The sequence below is a fragment of the Grammomys surdaster genome, unplaced genomic scaffold, assembly GCF_004785775.1.
Source record: "Grammomys surdaster isolate TR1022 unplaced genomic scaffold, NIH_TR_1.0 372, whole genome shotgun sequence".
NCBI lineage: Eukaryota > Metazoa > Chordata > Mammalia > Rodentia > Muridae > Grammomys > Grammomys surdaster.
The window spans coordinates 5892584-5906728 of record NW_021604791.1 but is presented as its reverse complement, the minus strand read 5'-3'; positions in this window follow the sequence as shown (position 1 = coordinate 5906728).

Sequence of the window (14145 nt, the reverse complement as noted above, 5' to 3'; positions counted from 1 at the left end):
AGGCAGTCACAGAAGCCCAGCCCACTGCTGAACGCAATGTATGCGTGTTAGTGTCCCAAAGTGCATAGGAGTTGCTGGCGCATTCACAGACCAACAATTATCCCATGAAATAACTCCTCAGAGCTTCATTTAACCATTATGAAAGATGTTTTGATAGATAACATCTGCCGTTGTTTTCAATTAGATATTCTACGGCTGAACTTTGATTAAAAACGGATTTAAACATTTTAATAGCCCCCATCTCTTGAAGATGGGTAAATGTAAAAAAGAAAAATGTCGCTTCTTTAAATTGTCGGTCCCCCTGCGTTGTTGCTCGATTTTAACTGAATTCCCATTAATGACTGTTTAAACCGCACACAGTTTCGAATGCAGTAAATCGAGGTGCAGAAATAGGGTCTCCAAGCCAGCACCGCTGTGTTCCCTCCTTCACGACGGATACCTCGTTTCATTTTATGCTTTAATTAAGCTGGGTATATTTTATGTTTTAGTTTGCTTTAGAACAACTGCAGTGCATGTAATTGACACTATTTCATCTCTGGTAGAAAGTGCTGAATTGAATTAAACACACTACTTCCATTTCCTTCTGCATTTAATCTGTAGAAAAACTAAGAGAGAAATAATATGTGTCTACCTTTTCCAAGTTTCTCTGATAAGGGAAAATAACGAAGCACCTAATAATTACTAATAAAGACAGATGAAACCTTTACTTTTAGTGTAATTCTTATCCATGTGCAAACAGATATTCAGTAGCCTAAGGTACTTTTACTTAGTAGTTTTTCCCAAATGGTGTATAGCAAATGGTGAATGAATGCATTATGGCCGTTCTATCACTCTGTATAAAATGCATCTTCACATGCATATCTTTTATGTTTGTGCTTGGTTCTATTAATTTTAGTTTTGTGTATTATTCTTGGCATCATGTGTACGTGTGTCTAGAGTTTGCCGTGCCACAGCAGACGTGTGGAGAGGTTAGAGGACAGCTTTGCAGAATTGATTTTCTCTTTCCATCTTTATGTCAGTTCAAAGGATCAAGCTGAGAACGTCAGATTTGCACAAGCACTGTACCCCAGAGCCATGTCACCAGCCCTTCGGTCACACATTTTAAAACATCTCCTCTCAAGTGATCAGGGTTGGCTTGAGTACATATGGTGGGCAAATAACAGAGCATATTTCAATAGAGTTGGGCCTGGGACTATTTTGTAAAGGGCTAGAGAGTAAATACTTTCAAATTTGTGGACACTGTTTCTCTCCACCACACAGCACAGCAGGTGAAAGCCATTGGAGATGATCCACAAGCAAAGGAACAGATTCTTTCTGGTAAAACTATTTACAAAGCAATCAGGTGGCTGTTTTGGATTCATTGGCTTTGCTGACCCTTATTATCACGGATAATGAACAAGTACTAGGTAATGTTCTCGGTAGAGGAAAGCCAGCAGGCTAGTTAATAATCTAGGGGCCTGAATATGCTTCTATTTACGTATAGGTTATATGCATGTATGTATTTTTGTTTGTCTTGCAGTGGTTCAAATTAACTTCATCTCTTGATTTCCAGGTTTGAATTTTCTAGTGCATCTTGCAGTTTAGAACAGAGGCCTAAACTCATCAACATCTTCCTAAGTGTTCATTAAGTTGTCAAATAATTATCCTAATTAAAACTTACTCTCTTCACGTCCATGGTGGCTCTGCCTGTAATTGCAACACATTTGTCTTACACACAAACTTGGCTTAAATCAAGACAGATTTTATATACCTTCCCCTCACACAACTGTGTTTTCAGTTCAGTTTTGGATTAGGTGGGAGTAGGGTCAACTTCCGTCAAGAAGCCGAAAAACTTTGTTGAATGAAATTTGCAAATTGGATACTCTGATTTTCTTAATAAAAAATTAGAAAGTGAATTTTTTGAAACTTTCTGTTCATTTTGATGATCAGTTCCTCACAAATATTCTTGAAAAGTGTGATCTATGTCTGGCACATAGATTTTCTCATCTTTGGCTTTTTCTGTAGACATGGCGGTCTTCATCAAGAACAATCACTCATTCTGTGCTAGTTGCTTTGTGGCAGAATAGGTGCTTCCTGGTATCTAATTGATGATACAAATCTTACTTATTAAGGTGGCATGGGCCCAGTGAAAGCCAGTGTCTGGAATATTAATTTTGAAAGGAGAGCAGTATATCTGCCTGCCAAACACTTTTCCTTTGCGTGAGGTTGGGGTTGCCTGCAGAAGACAAAGCCACCTGAATTAATATTTTTTTGTGTAGGTGTATGTATGTATGTATGTATGTATGTATGCATTTTTAAGACAAAGTGTTAATATATTTCCCAGGTTGGTTTCTAGCTTGAATTTCTTGCCTCAACCTCCTACGTGTCTGGGATCACAGATCTGTGCTAGCATGTCCTGTGATATTTGTTTAAAACAGTGGCAAACATTATCCTATCAGAGGCTGTGGGAAGGTCTATTCTGTAAACAGCAATTTGAATGTGTTTTGTCTGATCCTCCCAAATGTTCTTGGTGGGTAGCAATCATCAGCTTGTCACTTGCATAGAAAGGAAGGCTCAGGAATTTATCAATGCATTTATTTTCTGAAGTGCTAAGGATTCTCTCCCTCTCCGTCTCCCCCTCCTCCCCCCACCTCTCTCTCTCTCTCTCTCTCTCTCTCTCTCTCACACACACACACACACACACACACACACACACACTGTACTAGCTGGTTTTGTGTGTCAACCTGACACAAGCTGGAGTTATCGTAGAAAGGAGCCTCCCTTGAGGAAATGCCTCCATGAGATCCAGCTCTAAGGCATTTTCTCAATTAGTGATCAAAGTGAGGAGGGCCTAGACCATTGTGGGTGGTGCCATCCCTGGGCTGGTAGTCCTGGGTTCTATAAGAAAAGAAGCTGAGCAAGCCAGGGAAAGCAAGCCAGTAAGCAGCATTCCTCCATGGCCTCTGCATCAGCTCCTGCTTCCTGTTCTAGGTGAGTTCCAGTCCTGACTTCCTTTGGTGATGAACAGCAACATGGAAGTATAAGCTGAATAAACCCTTTCCTCCTCAACTCGCTTCTTGGTTGTGATGTTTTGTGCAGGAATACAAACCCCAACTAAGACACACAGACACACACACACACACAGACACACACACACACTCATGAACTTACTTACATACCCTTTCTTGAGCTGCCTTGGGTGAGCAGCTTTTCTTGCTCTCCTAGTAACCGTAAGTATTGTTATGATGAAACAGCATGAGCAAAAGCAACTTGTGGAGGAAAAGGCTCATTTGGCTTCCACACTCAGAACCACAGTCTACTGAGGTAAGCCAAGGCAGGAACTCAAACCAGACAGGAAACTGGAGGCAGGAGCTAATGAAGAGGCGCAGAGGCCATGGAGGCGTGCTGCTTACTGGCTTACCCTTCATGGCTCGCTCAGCCTGCTTTCTTATAAAGCCCAGGACCAGCAGCCCAGGGATGGCCTAACCCACAATGAGCTGGGTCCTCTCCCATCAATCACTAAGAAAATGACCTACAGGAGTGCTTGTCTACAGCCAGATCTTATGGAGGCATTTTCTCAATTGGGGTTGTCTTCTCTGAGAATGATTATAGCTTGTGTTAAGTGGACATAAATCTAGGCAGCACACCTCCAAAGGGGCTTAGGAACAGGGATGACTTGGGGAAGTTCCTGCAGTCTGGATTCCTAACGCCCCTGGAGAAAATCCTTATGCTCTGATGTGGAGGCAAACACATTCCTTTTCTGAGGGTTGAAAGCCACTGGCAGCACCAAGGCACGTATGTGCTTCTCTGCCAACTGCTGGAACAAGGAAACCCTCCGCCCTGATCGTCAGCACTCTGGCCAGCCACCAGCTGTTCTCAGTGCCCAGTGTGGTGTGTTTTTAGCTCAGCTCTATAGCACCTGGGATGCAAAAACAGCCAGACATTCTCCAAACACCACAGCAGGACTGTTTAAACAGTGTGATGATTGGGAAATTCTCCACACCTCCTGTATTCGCTGGTAGATTATTGGACGGGCTTCAGAAGGCAGCTCTAGGGAGAGCCTAGTCGAAACAGCCCCATGTACGTGTGTCTGCGCACCAAATGAATTGTGTATGTACACACACACACACACACACACACACACACACTGTATGAGCACACACATACTGCTTTGTGGCGTGCATTGTCTAGTGAGAGCACTTTGGTCAGCGACCAGAGGCAGACAGGAAAGGTGAGTTGGGGGGTGGGGGTGGGGTGTTCCTTTGCCTTCACCTGCCCTGGGGAAACAGGATTTACTGCTTGCATCAGTGGGTGCCTTCCCGTCCTTTACTTCCTTTTTCCTTGTCCCCCATCTGACGACGATCAAAGCTGACCTTCAGCTGGATGATGCTCTCCTCAGTGAAACAAGCTGGGTGTGGTGTCAGTCAGTACAGGAGACTTTAAAGCCGCTCGGTGTTCTCTACAGCTGTACATCGTAACCCTCTGGTGAACTCCCGTGCGCATGCCTATTCTATGTGACCTTTAAACTTTACATAGAAGTCAGTCCTGAGTTCTGCGGACTTTGCGGACCTGGCTAAGAGGCAGGTTGGCTAAACTCCTTTCTAAGGAGGCTGCTCTAAGAGATGCTGGGATGAGCACAGATATGGTGCTTTTCAGCTCAGGTTTCCATCTGTTACTATTTTCAGAAGCATCTAGATGCATGTTGTTCCTAGCCCCGATGAAGTCAAGGCCCCCTCTCGTGGAAACAGAAACAAAACCAGAACGCTGCCTGACAGCGGCAGCCGGTTGTGTCTGAATGCATAGTGACTCCGGTATGCACACAGTTCTACCAGCCCCAGCCAAATCCCTGGGAGCCAGCGGCCAGAAGTTGGCATTTGCAACAGCTAGAATTCTAAAGGCCAGAGATACAGCTGTAAGTCTTGCTTACAGAGAGCTGGGAAAAGATTTGCTTCATCCTATAAATGTGAAATCTTCTAACAAATCCTTAGCTGTATTCAGTTTGGGACATCCCACGTGAAAACACACATTTCAGAAAAACAAGGCTTTTTTTAAGAGAAAGACGATCAAACACAGTGACAGCGAGCTGATAAGCCACGTAAGCGGCTTTTATGGCATAGACGCAGGGAGAGGGATGGAGCTTTGCTGTCAGGAATAATGGCAAAACCAGCGAAACAAAACATAATTACAGTAAGTTAAACTAGTGTGTAAATAATGGGTACCTAGGATGGCCTCTTCCTCTGACTGTAAAGAAAGCGGTATAGCACAATGGAGGTTTTCCCAGTCATAAAGAATGAAATGATGCCGTTTGTAAGAAAGCCGATGAAACCGAAAATAGTCATAGTAAGCGAATTAAGTCCGTCTCAGAAAGACAAATCTCTCATTGGTGGTTCCTGGATTTATACTGACACAGGAAATCATGAGTGTCTATGTAAAACTGCCTCGGGGTACAAAGGAAGCTAGCATGGGGGACAGGAAAGAGAGTGGAGGGGGATGGGAAGGACATGCTCCACCTACAATATGCACTCAAATGAAAACTGTCTTTATGTAGTCTATATAGTACCACGCACAATGAATATACACAAAGATACATTTAAAAGTAGCAAACCTCAGAAATAAAGAATACAGACATTTTAAACAGTGGGAAAAATACATAATAAAGGTTAGCTGGTAGCTCTCTCAGTAGATAAGATGCTGTTAGTATCTTTTTTTTTTTTTAAGATTTATTTACTTTATATGAGTACACTGTAGCTGTCTTCAGACACACTGGAAGAGGGCATTGGATCTCATTACAGATGGTTGTGAGCCATCATGTAGTTTCTGGGAATTGAACTCAGGACCTCTAGGAAGAACAGTCAGTGCTCTTAACTGTTGAGCCATCTTCCAGCCCTCCTCTTCCTCTTCCTCTTCCTCTTCCTCTTCCTCTTCCTCTTCCTCTTCCTCCTCCTCCTCCTCCTGCTCCTCCTCCTCCTCCTCCTTAAGCTGTGCAGGCCATCAGCCAGCCTAGTGCTCCCATGTGCCTCAGAATGATTAGGTGGAGTCCCAAGGAACACCGGATACAAACAGGGCCTCTGTGTTGAGGTGGGGGCTGGGAAACCCATAGTCTCAGATCTTCTCCTCGATGCTCGAAGCTGCCTTTGGACATCTTTGCTTTGTGTGAAGACCATGGCCCTGCTGGATCAGGGTCTGATGGCTCCTAACCTCCACGAGTTTCTCTGTATTCCTTTTCTGCTCTCAGTGTGTTCTTTCCCAGGGCAGTCCCCAGAGCCATGCTGGTCCTCGAGGAAGCTCATATCTGACTATGTGGTGGGAAGGGAGAGAAAACAGCACAACTGAGTGAGCCTTGCAAGTCCGGTTATTCTCCCTAAAACATTTTATTTCATCATGAGATGATTGGTTTTCACTGTTGAGCTATATCCCTGATCCTGTCTTTTATCCTTGTTCAAATATCCTTTTACAAACTAATGGAGAGAACCATTTTAAAAAATCCCTTTTTTTTCGGGGGGGAGCTAAGGGGGGGATAGAATTATCAGTCCTGTGTTAGTCTCCAGGATTTTTACTTGTCTGAAAAAAGGATAAAAATCTAGTCTCTCTTGCTTTAGAGTCTATTTTATACACTGTGCTTTCATACACTCTGTATTATGAATTTACATGTTCATTACGAACTTGCTTGAATATAGATGTGATAGAATCAGTCACCTCAGGAGGTGTTGATGCGAAGTAAAGCACAGCTTCTCCTACACCTGTCCTTCTGTAAGGATTTAAGCTTCTGTTGTGTTAATTGAGGAAGTTTGAGGCTTTGGAGCTACACAGGAGAGTAGAGCCAGACTGATTTTCTGTCAAAAGAGCCAGGAGCAACTGTCAAAACAGGACAGATCCCAAGGGAGGATGTTGGAATAAGAGGGAAAGGAAGAAAAACAGAATTTTAAAAATGTTGTTTAAAAACGATTGAACTCACGCCATCATGGGAGAGAGCATTAAATCCTTTGAAGACAAATGGTAAGAGGACAGAGTCTTGCTTTAGATGCAGTGGCTCTGGGTGGCTAGGACATTTAGTGCCCCCTCGGTGACAATCTTCCTTGGTACACTGGGTGGGCAGCTTCCACTAGCTGGAATGAAAGCTTTATCTTGTCTCATGGCTCAGAGGTTTGCTCTGTTGTTTCTGGGCTAACAGTGAGTCAGAACATCTTGGCACAGACTGGATGCATGATAGAGCAAGTCAGCCATACCTTATGATGACCAGGAAGGAGAGAGAGAGAGAGAGAGAGAGAGAGAGAGAGAGAGAGAGAGAGATCACTTTTATAAAGAAAACCTCTGTCCTCCTGTCAGTTGATTAATGACAATACACACACACACACACACACACACACACACACACACACACACCATTCACACACCAACAAACACACCACCACACACATACAGAAAATCACATACATACACATAGACACCAACAAATACATACAAACACATACACCAACACACACCAACACACACGCACACACACAGAGAAAATCACACACACAGACACACACTCACACACACAGACACAACACACACCGACACACACACCAACACACAAACATAGAAAATCACACACAAATATACACCAACACATACAAACACATACACCAACACACACACACACACACACACACACACACACACACAAACACACAGGTTTCCTTGATTTCTTTCAGAAAATTAATCCATTTTCTTGTTTCTTCCTTTTCCCTGAACCAACCTAAATAAGTTAAAAATTTTTTTTAAACGTTTAAAATTTTATTTACTTATTTTGGGGGGTCACATGCCATGGTGCATGTGTGGAGGTCAGAGGGTACCCATGGGAGCTGGTTGTCTATGTGGGGGTTCTAGGGAGTGAACTTAAGGTGTCAAACTTGACAACAAACTCCTTTAGCTACTGAGCCATCTTGTTGGTCCTACAATTTTTATAAAAAGAATATTGACATGGAAAGTTTTCTAAGACTAGACATGTGATTGAATCACTGTAGAATCACTCCCCCCCACACATAGTCTTATGTAGCTCAGGCTAGACTCAAACTCACTTATGTTGCCGAGGTTGACCTTGAACTCCTGCTCTTCTTGTCTCTATTTTTCAAGTGCTGGGATTACAAATGTGTGCCACCACCCTGTCTAGAATTACTCTGTTTTTAAAAATTGAAGTGTCCCTCTTTGAAAAGTGCTGAAAAGCCAAGTGTCAGGGTTCCTGTTCTAGCCACACTGAGTGTCCTGTACCCCTGGCTCCTGTGGGGACCACTGTGCTTTTTCCCTTATCCCTTCCCAGCGTGTTCATTTTTGGAGAGTTGCTTTGGACTTATAGGGACTCCTTGGCAGTTCTGGAAATGTTCTGAAGCCTCCCTGTTCTCCACGGTGTCTCACAGGATTATTTTTAGTTCTCTCTTTGACATGTTAGCTCCACAAACATGACTTCTGTTTGGAAGACATGTCCATTGGGACTGGAGATTGATTCTAAGATAATTTAGGTCATAGTTCTTGTCCCTGCAGATGAGAGAGAAAGAAACTATATGTTCTACATGGCACAGTCCTCCCAAGTTGCTGGGCATCCACACTCCTACATACACTTGCTGAGAGGCCAGAAAGGGCATTGCTATTGTTTAATTTAGGAAATGTCCCCAAAAGTCTATATATTAAAGGCTTGTTTCTGGAGTTGAGTGTGGGAGTTGGTGGGTTCTGTGGGCCTTTAAGAGGTAGGGACAAGAGGGAGGTGCTTAGATCACTGGGTATGTGCACTCTAAAGGGAATATTGGATCTATTTATCCTTGCTCTGCTTCTTGGCTAGTGATGTGAACTCTTGGTCTGAAATGGTCTGTGATGTTCTCTCTTCACCACTGGCTCAGTCCAATGATGCTGGTAGGTCGGAAACTGGCCTGGCAAGTTTTATCAATTTGACACAAGCTAGAATCATCAGGAGGGAACCTCAGTTGAGAAAATGCCTCCTTAAGCTTAGGCTACAGGTAGGTCTGTAGGGCATTTTATTGACTAGTGACTAATGGGAGAGGGCCCAGCCTATCGTGGGTGGTACCATCCCTTGACCTGTGGTCCTGGCTTCTATGAGAAAGCAGGCTAAGAAAGCCATGAAGAGCAAGCAAGTAAGCAGCACCCATCCATGGCCTCTGCATCAGCTTCAGCCTCCAGGTTCTTGCCCAGTTTGGTTCCTGTCCTGGCTTCCTTAAGTGATGGACTACAATGTGGAAGTGTAAGCCCAATAAACCCTTTCCTTTCCAAATTTCTTTTTTTAATCATGGTGTTTCATTACAGCGATAGAAACTCTAAGTCAGACTGGAACCTCATGGATCATGGGGCAGAGTAAGTCTGGTTTTAGTTTATAAGTAGCCAGTGTCAGGTATTTTGTGACAGCAATGTGAAGCCCACTAATGAACCCCAAATCTGCCTGAATCTGAAGATTCATCTGTGCTGCCCCACCTCAGGCATAGCTGGATGACTGAGAACAAGTACCTAACTGTAGGCTGGAAGATACTGGCTACATTTGAGTCTCTGTTATGTGCTTGTCGCTTTAGAGATAAATGAATTATTCTTGCATTTTTTTGTAGGGGAGGGGGTTAAGATGTCCTCTTAACTGGGAAGTGAGATTCAATTAAAAAAAAAAAGGTAGAAGGGAGGGAATACGGGGTGATAGACAGTGGCCGGATGACAGGAGACAGTTAATATTTCAAGATACGGCAGGAAACAAAACTGTTGAGATTAAGAGGAAGAGGCCATGTTTTCTTAGAAAGGAGAAAGCATAATATTAACCATCAGGTGAAGAAGGGACAGGGGTTAATGTGATAGGTGCGTTCAGAGATGGAGGTGGTTAGCCCCCAGTAACCTTAAACCTCCCACGAGGCTCCACTCTTAAAGGTCCATAGTGTGTGCCAATTGCATCATCCTGGATGCATAGCATATATCCCCAGGGACACTCCCTAAGCAGGATTTTGTGGAACCCAGTGAGACCTATGAAGAAGGAAGCCTCATAGAATTTTAGCAAGGCCTAACTTGAAACAGCAGGCAAACTATTTCTATGAGAGGCAGAACTTGGAGGAAGTAAAATGGACACAACACGGAATAGGTGGCAGGTGAGGGCATCCTGCATCTGAGTGACGAAAAACAAAGCAGGAAAGCGGCTAGCGCAAGTGAGAGTTCAGCACTGATGGGGCGCACTGAGGGCAGACACCGGCAGTCCTTCCTGAGAGGAGGTCGCAGGAGGCCAGGATTACAATCACGGTCTAACTACCATGTGCTATCACTCAGTGGGAAGAGGGAGGTGAGTTAGACAAAGGCACACTCTCCTCTCCAAGTCTTCATCGTTTCACGTGTGTCTGCCGGCTGCTCCTGGGTTTCCAATCAAGCTCTCAGCGATCACCAGAGATTTAAGGTGGGAGACTCCCTACACTGTGGAACTCAGCTCTGGAGACTGTTCTGTGGAGTGTTTCTGAACACCTTCCTTGTTTTTCTGGAACTCATTCGAGCTCACTCTGGAAGTGGAAACTGTGGTTTCTTCCTCCTCTGCTCCGTTGCCCTGTTCCTGCTGCTTACCTCTTGCCCAGTCTGAACGTTTCATAGCAGCATTAAAGCCTGTGTTCGGTGCCCGACTCGGAGGACAGCTCTACTCAAGTGGGGGTAATGTCCCACCTTCTCAGGGGTTCTATATTATCTTCTATATGAATTTTTCTACATAGATTTTTATAAGGGCCATCTGAGACCCTATTTTATAGAGTCCTTGAGAGACACATTTTTAAATTATGGCACTTTAGTTATAATAGGCTGCTGGGAAGCATTTCGCATAGGGGAAACTTTCAGAAGCTCTTCAGATTCTATCCCTGTGACGAGCTTTGTGTTAAGCATTTTTGCGCCTGCCCTAAACTGTGTCCTAGTTGGTAGGGGTTTAAAGCAGCACTGAGGTGATACTTATCCCCTAAAGTTATATCTTCTGTTTTTGCCCCCCACCCCCAAGACTAACCATCTACTTTTCTGTAGTACTTTAAAGCATTCCTGTAGCCAGGTCAGCTAGTGTTGCTTAATGCTTCTAAGCACCAGAAAGTGAGAAAACAAGACAAACGTTGCAGCATTTGAGGAAGTAGGGTGACGTTTGGTCTGGCTCGTGAAGAGATAAATGAGAACACCTTGTGTATAGTTGGTCTCCATGTGATGGCATTCCCCGTAAACAGACTATGCTCAGCCTTGAGGATGTCAAGTCATCAAAATTTCAAGTTGCTAAATGGTGGCTGGGCCTCGGAATATGGGGTGGTTTTTTGAAAAATTCAGCTCTGCAAAAGATTAAGGATTATGGAACGCCTTCATCTTAGTCAAATGCAGGTGATCAATCTGTCCTTTGTGTCCCATAAACCGAGGTCTCAGATATAAAGATCAAATAATCCGGGATGGAATATTGGCTGGAGAACGTCCAGCCTGACCTGGATGTGGGCATTCCTCCTGCCTCATCTTGTCTCTAGCCACAAATCATTCTGCAGGGATTAGGCTCCAGCTACTTGAGTTTGCCCACGCGTGAGGGATGGTGACTCCAGCATTATCCATGGTGAGATTCAGAGCCAACAATCAATATGTATTTTCAGGCAAAGAACCATTATTCATTTCTGTTATCGGACAAATCGGGCAGGAATCATGCCTTTTGTGACTTGACCGCCCAGCATTTTCAGCTGCTTTATGGCCATGCTCGAGACTAAGGATTTGATTTGACTGGCTGCGAGCTGCTGAAGTCTTCTGAACTGCCATTTGAGTTGGGGTGCCTAAGCCAGGTGTGAGTTTTGAGATGGGGAGAGAAGGTGAGGTGAAAGGAAGCAAGAACTGTCTGCAGGGAAAAGCTATTTCTGTTAGCTCGAAGCAGCTTAATTTGTTGCTAATGACACCGAGTGCGGTGTTAATTTAACTTTTGCATTAGGGGTATTGACTTTAGCATGAAAAGCCAGATACCAGCCATTGTCTAATAATGACCAGCACTATCAGAATTTCAGACCCAGCATGATGTAGGGGAAGGAAGTCTCCCGGAAAACAAAGGCTCTTGCTCTGACTCTGTGAAGAATTAGCTGTGCTACACTAGCCTCCTTGGGCTGTAGGTTATGCATCTGCAGACAAATAGACATAGCATATTGACCAGAGTTCTTTTCGAGGTCCAAAGTTTTTGTGTGGTTAGAGCCATGTTTTATGCTTCATTAACATTATAAATTCCCAAGTGCAGGAGGCTTAAAAAGAAACAGACACAAATGTATGAATCCATTTCTTGACGTGCTGTCTGTAGGTAGGCCAGTTCTTCTTTTCAAAATCACTTACGGAGATGGAATATGATGGGGACCGTTACTTGGAAATTAGCTTGTGCCTGACCTTGTTTTACCAGTTGTAATGACAGCTACCAACACTCCTCCAGCCCTGTGTGTGTGGAGGCTTCTAGCACTTCTCGTTCTGCTTCTTTCTTAATCTGTAACTCCTGGTCTTGTAGTGCAACTGAGGAGGGAGATGGAAATACCAACCTCACAGTAAAACCTTTCCTTCCCCTAGAGATCATCTGTTTTGTCTAATTGTGCTGCTTTTTTTCCCCATCTTAACCCAAACCTAGTGCATCCGAGAAGAGGGAATCTTAATGGAGAAAATGCCTATAGGCAAGTCTGTGGAGGTGTTTTCTTTATTAGTGATTGATATGGGAGGGCCCAGCCCATCGTGGGCGTGGTCACCTTTGCATTCTTGGTTGTACAAGGAAGCAGGCTGAGCAAGCTGTAAAGAACAGAAAGTCAGGAAGCTGTGTTCCCTCATGGCCTCTGTTTCAGTTCCTGCTTCCAGACTCTTGTGTGAATTCCTGCCTTGACTTTCATGAGGGATGGTAATCCAGACATGTCAGCTAAAATAAGCTTTTTTTCCCTCCCCAACTCCCCAAGGTGTTCTTGGTCATGGTGTTTAATAGAACAGTAGATTAAATATGTATAATTATCATCCCAACAGTGTCAATGGAGCCTTTCCAGTGCATCCGATCTGTGCTAGAGACATAGTCCTATAGTTATAGTTATTGTGAGGCAGGGGGACACAACTGAACAGGGACTGGGTAAGTAACCAAGAAAGTTAGGGGTGCCATGTACACTTGACTTCATACAAAGTGGGACTTGAACAGAGTATCGTGACCTTTGCATCTCAGGAATGTGTACAAAACCACGGTACATTTTGCACACAGAAATAGTGTTTGATGGTGTCTGGGGTATGAGCGGGGGTGCGTGTTTCAGGTTTATTTCTGAAGAGCCTCAGCCTAGCACGGGAGGGCCTGTGGATTTCAGGGTTTGAGATGTCTCTCTAAACAAGAGCTTCCTTGTCCGTTTCCCAGAGTGAACACAGACGTTATCTACGGCACTGTTGGGAATCACGGCTGTGCCAGCAGTCAGCTTTGCCAGAGGTCCCAGAAGCTATGCTGCTCTGGCTTTTGGGAATCAGTGCGTGATAGTAAGTTGTATAAAATGTAGCCAAGAACATCCTGATAGCACTGGTTAGTAACATGGCAGTTATATTAGACTTCTACCAGGGTAACACTCCCAAGAAAACAGCTTACAAGTTAGAGTTGTTTGTTTTAGTTCCTGGTTTCAGGGGGTTCAGTCAACGGCTGCTTGACCCCAAGTAATTTTTTCAGAACATCTGGGAGGGTTTTAGCATGTGGTAGGGGAGAATCAGAGTTAGGAAGGGACTGGAGACCAGGTATAATTTTCAAAGGCACACCTCCAGTGACCTACTTCCTTTAATTATGTCTACCTCCTAAAGTTTCCAGAAACTTCTGAAAAAAAGTGCCACTGGCCTTGGAGCAGGTATCTCAAGGCCTGAGCCTGGGGTAACATTTCATATTTAAACTATAACAGTGTAACTAAACCCATATTATGCTGAAATCCGTGACTTCAATTTTTAAAGAAGTTATCTTGTGATTCATTAAGATCAAGTTTTTAAAGACACGGCATTAGAGCACAGCTACCGTGCAGCACAGATAGATTTTTCTCCAAGGTGCCTTTGTCTCAGGACTCATCTTTGGATTCCTAGCATTGGCATGCAGTATTGTTCCAGAGATAGCTAAAGTGGTACCTCATGCTGCAGCTGGACTTGGTAATGTGTAAGAGTCACCCAGGTAGTACTGGTTTTGAAGGCATG